Source organism: Cyanistes caeruleus, chromosome Z, assembly GCF_971803275.1.
Source record: "Cyanistes caeruleus chromosome Z, bCyaCae1.hap1.1, whole genome shotgun sequence".
Lineage (NCBI taxonomy): Eukaryota > Metazoa > Chordata > Aves > Passeriformes > Paridae > Cyanistes > Cyanistes caeruleus.
Window position 1 is genome coordinate 42,459,143 of NC_141732.1, and position 7,764 is coordinate 42,466,906.

Consider the following 7,764-nt stretch of genomic DNA (forward strand, 5'->3'; position numbering starts at 1 on the left):
AGAGCAGCAGGACTGCATCCATCCATATGGGAACTCACAGCTGCAGCAAGGCAGGTAGGGGGCAGCTTTTCAAGCAAGGGGTTAGAACAAGGAGAGAAGAGCAAGTCTGTACTCTGGAAACCACATCAGCAGTAAGTCCAACGATTCCTGAGCAAGCTTGCAGGGACAAAGCAGGTCCAGAGTCAAGCCCTGAGGTAAAGTCTGGGCAGGGTCTGAAACAGCAAAGTACGTGGTTAAGCACTGGCACAGCTGCAGTGGAGCTCAGTGATCAACTGCCTGAATTTATCTGCAGCCCCCAAGCAAAGCAAGGAGCCCGTGTGCTGCTTTTCATCACTCTTTCACAGGACTTTTTACAACAGCCTCATCCCAGGCTATGCAGAAAAGATATCAGAACCAGCCTTGAGCAGAGGCAGCCAAATACGTAACAGGGACAAAATAAGTAGGGTACCAGGCCTCAGTAAAACTTTTGAAAGTGCACTGGACTCCCATAAGGAAAGTATTTGTTTTTAATTTCATGAGCTTTGTAACCTGTTCAGAGAGCTTATTCATCCATATCTCCTACTTGGTCACTTTACAACAATGTAGCATAAACATACCTAAGGACAAGCAGCTACATAAAGGAGTGATTTGAGGTTCAGAGCTGGAAAAGAGCAGAACTGACCCAAGAGCAGTTCTGGTTCAGTAAGTTTTCAGTGGCTTACTTGGTTATTTGAAGTGCAGTATGTTCAGGTTCTATTTATTAGAACCAAGAAAAGCAAACACAGTATCATTGGCTAGAAGGGATCAGCTGCTGCAGTGGGAAGGGAATTTACTTCTGGAATTATCACATGGACATGGAAAGAGAAAGGAAAGGTTTCTTCTCTTGCACTTACAAGTTTTACCTCTTTCTGCTTTTTGGCAAAGCCCCACTAGGTAGGAAGAAGGAAAATTGTCACAGAAAAAAGCCTGTGTCAGGCTGCCCCAAGGCAGGACAGCAATCCCCATGTCTGGAGGAAAAAGAATATATTTTATATTTTCATAAGAGAGAAGTCCTCACGTTTATCTCTTCTCTCAGCAGGCCCAACTTACATTTCTCCCCCACCATTTTCTGAAGCTGGAGCACTGGTAGGAAAAGGTGGGATGAGCCAAGCACAGTTCTGTCGCTTGCAGCAGTGTTTAAGATACCTAATTTTCAACCTTGCAACTAGGCCAATAGAAAACATGTGAGCTGGCCATTATTTTCAAAGTGATAAGGAGCAAGTTCAGAAAATGTGTAACATTTCTCAGGATTATTGTTTTGCAAGTGTGTAGAGAAATTCAGCAACGAAGAAGTCTGAAGTCTGTCAAAATTGTGTTCAATCTCAATTATTTTTTTTTTCCTTGAATAATAGCATTATTGAATTGCTGAGAATGTTAAAAGCTTACACAGTATATTATATGTCATCAGAGACATAGAAAACAACATAGATACAACTCTCAGGGTAATGGTACTTCAGTAGTTCTACTGCCACAATGGGGGCTACCTTTATGCAAAGATAAACTAGTCTGCAGTGTGTAATTCTCTCCTTTGAAATGTCTTTTATTTATTGTTTTCTCCACAGTGTATGAACATACAGTTCTGTTCAGATAATACGAGGCAGCTAGATGATCTGCAACCGATAGAAGCACAAATTAGAAGTTTTGCATGGCTTTAGCGTAAAAGTGGAGTTCATCTATCCCAATGCTTTGATGACAAAAAGATTTTGGATGTCTTATAAGCATGGATAAGTATCAGGGTGTCCTCCTCTCCCTCTCAATTTCTATAATATAATGACCCTACACTAACACTTTGCTGAGAAAAATTCAAATAGCCAGTTCACCAAACCAGGTGCAGTTATGGGATGTGACTATTCTTTGTTAGACACATTTCAAGAATAGTTTCAAACCAGCCAATGAGACTGGAAACAGACCTGGATGCATAAAATGAAAAAATTCAAAGCTGAGCCTATAAACAGCTCTGTGTTTTTTATTTAGCTAATTTAATTACATGAACTTAAAACAGACCAAACAGCAACATTCTTCTATAACTTGATGCATTTTAGATGCTGTGAGTGTTTTCTTGTGGGAGAGAGAAGAGAGGCACACAGAGCTCTCTCTGAAAGCAATTAAATACTAATAACAGAGAGTGACATCATGCTGCATGACTTCTTCAATTAGAACACCAAGTCATTTCTGAGTTAATCATTCCCACTTGTTAATTTGTTCTCTAGAAGTCTTAGCAGACCTGCTTCTTGTCCCAGTTTATAATAGGATTTCTGATTCTGGCACCTTTTAAACAAAATTCCAGTTTGATGCAGCCTTCTATTAAAACAGAATCTTGAATTTTTTCCTACAGCAGAACAGGACATCAATAGTTTACATGAAAAACTATTAAAAACGAAATAAATTTCCGTAAGTGCTTTCATTTGTTATTAAGCAAGAGTAGGGACTGAAACCTCCTTTTACTGTGACTAAAAACAAGTCAATTGCCCATTGACTGCAGCAGAAAGCAAATTTAGCCCAGTTTATGTAAATTACTGTACAACTTCCCAAGAGCTCACTGTACAGTCTGTAAGAAAATTGTGATTTTATGTCTAATTTTAAGTAAAATAAGGGGAAAATAAGAAGAATGTATAACACTAAACATATAAAGAACATTACAAGAGTAGGAATAATCAGGGATATTCCTATTATTATAAGACAGTAAGTATGTGACTTGGGTCTTGATATGCATAATTATTTTTGGTTCTCTAATCTGAAGATATTTCCCATTCTGTGTTCTTATTTATGAATATTGACAGGTTATCAAAGCCTTCTGTTTTTCAGTCTTCTGTGCTCTAAATCTAAATGACTGACGTTTCAACCGCCTGATGCAAAGTAGTACAGCAACAAGTTACTACCTGTTTCCTTAAAAGTCATTAATAACTTTAGAAGGATAAATTTGAGAACAAACTCTTGTTTCCATCCTCAAAGGAGGTTTGACTCCTTGGAGGTAATTTTCCCTTGAAGTTTTTGATTCCAAAATCCTTTCTAATATTCATCAGGCCTCTCTAAGAGTTATTGCAGCTCTTAATCTTGCATATGATTTTGACTGAACTGACAGTGTTTGTCAGGGTAATTGTTTACAAGGCTGTCAGAACTATAACTGGGCCTGTGAGGTGAACTGAGGCTTGTCTGAGCTGAATGTGTAACTGAAGACAACCCCACACTGATGTATGTAAAAAAATTATAAATATTATGACTTTTTGCAAAAAATCTATAAGGAGAGGAAGGAAAGAAGAAAAATATAGGTGGTAAATGAACAACAAACAAACAAACAAAAAAAAAAGCAAGAGAAAAAAACACCATGATGTGCAACAGTTTTGGAGAGAATAAAATATATCATTGCATTGGAAAGGAATAATATGATTTTTAAATATCTTCTTTCACTACATTTTACAAGCTCTGTATCTTTGAAATGAAATTCAGACAAATGCAAGTAAAACACTGGAATTTCAAGACCTCACCTGAACTGAAATTTCTATCCATATTTTTAAGAACATGTTAATTTATTTTCCCTGAAATACTTCAGAAACTTAAGCCAATAGGCCTTCCATATAGTCCAGCAAAATATATAGTATCCCTATTTTACAGGTGAAGAAAGACTAAATAACTTGGATTAGGCCACAAGAAACTGATGTTTCAGAGCCAAATAGAGATTTATAGTTTCTAGTTCTGTGCTCTGATCATTAAATCACATCTCTCCATCCAGCCATGACTATTAACAAACTGACTTCCAAATTAACAGTGAAACATGATCTTGCAGTCCTTATGTAGTATCCCTCTTCTCATTTCTTCCTTTTTCAACAGAGTGCTCACAGACTTTATTTCCTAGTGAAAGCTGAAATACTGGGACCTACTTGGGGTACAATATTAATGTGGAAAAGTCCCTGTGTGACAAAAGTGATCCAGAGCTTTCTGCAGTGCAGAAGGTCGTGCATCTGGCATCTGCACCTGGTGAAAAGCTATTCAAAAGAAAACAGTGGAACCATTTTCCAAGGGCTGCATGTGTACCTCCCACAGAGAGCTGCAGCTTCTGGCTCAGGATATGGACAGGAACTCTGTTACCACTCTGTTATTTTTCAACATAACAATCTAGGTGCCTCTTTGTTACTAAGCTGTTGGTCTGTTAGCCTGCTGTATATCATCTTTCCTCCCAGTAAACAATGGGCAAAAATCTCTAGTAACCATCTTCATTTATTATCTTCCATCAGAGTGTAGACATAGAAATGAAAATGTTCCAGTTTTGATTACTAAAACTCAATACTTCAATGAACAGCTTCTAAAGATTTCACTAGATATTTGTTTCTTTCTTCCATTTTAATCTGTTTTATCACTTATTTTTGTGTAGCCATTCTATTTCCATCTGACCAATGTGGGAGAAATCCTCATCCTTTCACTTTGAAAAGGCAGCAGTGAATATCTCCCTTTTCATCAAGGTTTTGCCACATGCATGTGACACGTGTGCAATGCACAGTATTAAAGTTTCTTGCTGTTTTAGAAGATTACAGGTATGTTGTCTTTCTACCTGAGAGACACAAATCAGCTACATACGTCACAGCAGTAAATTTCCTAGGATAGTGGAGAAATCAGTCTCTGTATAATTTCAGTGGAGTAATTAGTGTGACACCATGACACAGCATCTGTTTCAGGATCTACCTTGCTAGAATGTGAAGATACAAAGATTTTACTGCAGGAAGAAAACTAATGTTTTTGACTCCCTTCCTAGGCTTGCCAAATATTCCAGGGAATATTGTTGATAGGTCACAACTGAATGTTATAATTTGGAAGAAAGTACAGTCCTACTGAGCAGAAATATACACAAGGTACTGTAATGTGAAGAAGATAAAAATTCTGACTTAGAAAATCTCAGAGTGTAAGGGAGAGGAGAAGGGAAGGAGGGAGGTGTATAGACAGAAAGATGACAGATTGGTTATAACAACAAATTACATCAGGGCCACTGTTTTGAAAGACTTTCTGTGAACCAAAAGTTGTTCTGTCAAGTAGATGTCCTTGCAGAGCATGGAGAAAATTTTTCTGGACAAATACCGGTGTCTGTTGGGCAGGCTGAGGTGAAGACAGGTCATAGCCTACCTCCAAGCCTTGAGGTCTGGATTCTCTTCCACTCACCACAGCTGCTGCTGGACTGAGGAGAAAGCCAGGCCCTTGTATTTAATTCCTGTTAATATAGCACATTAGAAAAATTGCATCCAGCCTTGCTGCCAAGGCAGAACCACAAGAAGTTTGCCAGTTGTGCCATCTTTCTCATCCTTCGTTAAGTTACAAGACACTAAGATCAGAGGACTGGGCTTAAAAAAGGTATTGGAAAAGCCTGAATCACCCAGAGCTTTGCCTGAGTTTGAAGTGTGGGTGCTGCAGTCATGTTGAGTGCTGCTGGGTTATACAGCTCAGCTGACTGACCAGTTGATGCTCTAGTGCTCTTTCTCAGCCTAGCAGTGCACAGTGAAGGAGTGTGTGTGCATATTTACCTTGAGATTACCCTTGTCTTACCTTTGACATGACAAAATTTGAGAATCTAGAGTAGAGAGGAGGAACTACCTTCAGAGTCACCCAGGTGCTTATGTAATCAGAAGACTTTTTTGCCAAGTGGTGTGGGCTATATGCTCATGTAATTTGAAAGAAAATTACAATCTCTGAATATCATCATATGTGTATGTTTTTTCTTCTGCTTTTGCACCTGAGATGCTGCACCAAAGTAGAGGCTGCAGAACATGACATCTTTTGGGAGCCTTGTGGGTGTATATTGATTGGCAGTTTCTTCTGAATCTTCCCACTAACTTATGGAAATTGTGCAGACAAGCCTTCTGAGCTGGAAGGCATAAATATGTTGGTTTAACCAAAAAAGATTTTCAGGTGCAGCCAACAGCACTCAGACTGCTGAGGCTTTTGTGGTTCCCCATGTGACAGAGGGAAAGCACAAACTCTGATAGAGGAGGAAGGATAGGCTCTGCCACCCTTACTTGATTAGGTAACTAGTTTATTCACAGACATGTAAGTTGACAGTTGCAAGTTAAGTGTTGCAAACCTCATTAATGAAGAAATGAATTAGTGAATTAATGTATTAGACCCATCTACAAATGGGATAGAGCCTTTATTTAACATATTTGTATGTTTCTTTCTTAGAAAAAATTCTAATTTATGGAATACTTTGTCCTGTAAATTTGAGATACAAATGGACTGTGACAGTTGTTATGGTTTTCTGTAATTCTCTATACATCTATGAAAATATTAGCTGAATGATTTACAATCATAGAATCATACCACATCTCAAGCTGTAAGGAATCCATAAGTATCATCTAGTCCAACACCCTGTTTCTCACACCACTACCTAACAGTAAATTGTATTACCAAGAACGTTGTCCTGACTCTCCTTGAACTCTGATAGACTTGGTGCCATGACCTCTTCCCTGGGGAGCCTCTTCTTCAGGCAGAGAAGCTCTTCCTAGAGTGTCCAGTCTAAACTTCTCCTGATCCAGCTTTGTTCCATTTTCTCTTGACTTATTGCTGGTGGCTAGAGAAAGGAAATCATCACCTCTCACTCCACTGACCCTCTGAGGAAGCTGTAGACTGCAATGGGATCATCCTTCAGCCTTCTCTTCTCCAAGCTGAGCAGCCCAAGTGACCTCAGCTGCTCCTCTAAAGTCTTGCCTCTAGACCTTTGTAACATCTCTGTCATCCTCCTCTGGACACAGTTTTATTTCCTTATGTTGTGACACCCAAACTGCCCCCAGCACTGGAGCTGAGGCTGCCCCAGCTCAGAGGAGAGAGGGACAATCCCTCCCTTGCCTGGCTGGTGATGCTGGGCCTGATGCCCCCCTGGACAAGGGTTGTCCCTCCTGGCTGCCAGGGCACTGCTGGCTCATGTTCAACTTGCCATCAATCCAGGACCCAGGATCTCTTTCCCTGGGGCTGTGCTTTAGCCTCTGATCTCCCAGTTTGTAAATATAATAAGGATTCCCTCACCCCAGATGGGGCATCCAACACTTGTTGAATTGCATTCAGTTAATGATTACACAGATCTTTTTTCTAACCAGTTCTCTCTCCACTCTCAACAGAATCTACAGCTCCTCCTAATTTAGTATTACTGGCAATCTTATTTGATGTATGTTCAACTCCTCTGCATAGATAATTTATAAAAACTCTGGGGAGCACTGCCCCTAAACTTGAGCTCGTAACACTTTGGACCAGACCATTCATCAGCTGTTCACCCACCCTGTTATGAACTTGTCTAGTTTATGTGCTTTGTGAGACAGTATAAAAAACTTTGCTAAAATCCCAAACCACCAATTGACTGGCTTCCCTTGGCCAGCTAGATGGGTGGCCTAGTCACAGGGAAAGTAAGTTGGTTAAGTAAGACTTGCCTTTTGTGAGCCTGTGCTGGCTATGACCACTGCAGAGTGCATTATCCCACAAATGTGTGTCTATAAATCCCAGGAAAACCTTCTCCACAATTTTGCCAGGCAATAAAGTGAGACATTGCTTCTCAAGGTTCTTCCTTCTTACACTTACACTTCCTTCTTAAAAATTGGGACACTTTATGGAAACATTGAATTGTAGAATGATTTGGGTTGAAAGGACTCTAAGATCATCTAGTCCAAAATCCCTGCCATGGACAGGGACATCTTCCACTCAAGCAGGCTGCTCAAAGCCCCATCCAGCCTGACCTTAAACACTTCCAGAGATGGGGCATCCACCTCTTTTCTGGGA

General features: G+C 39.9%; 1 long non-coding RNA gene across 1 annotated transcript; it reads right to left on the reverse strand.

Annotated features, from left to right (window-relative positions):
• Nucleotides 1-1,005: 1,005 nt before the first annotated feature.
• On the reverse strand, nt 1,006-6,568 carry LOC147648392 (uncharacterized). Its single transcript, XR_015280675.1, has 2 exons — nt 6,406-6,568; nt 1,006-5,215 (listed from the first exon to the last, which is right to left on the reverse strand). It is a non-coding gene; the product is annotated as an uncharacterized LOC147648392 (long non-coding RNA).
• Between the last annotated feature and the right edge of the window lie 1,196 nt (nt 6,569-7,764).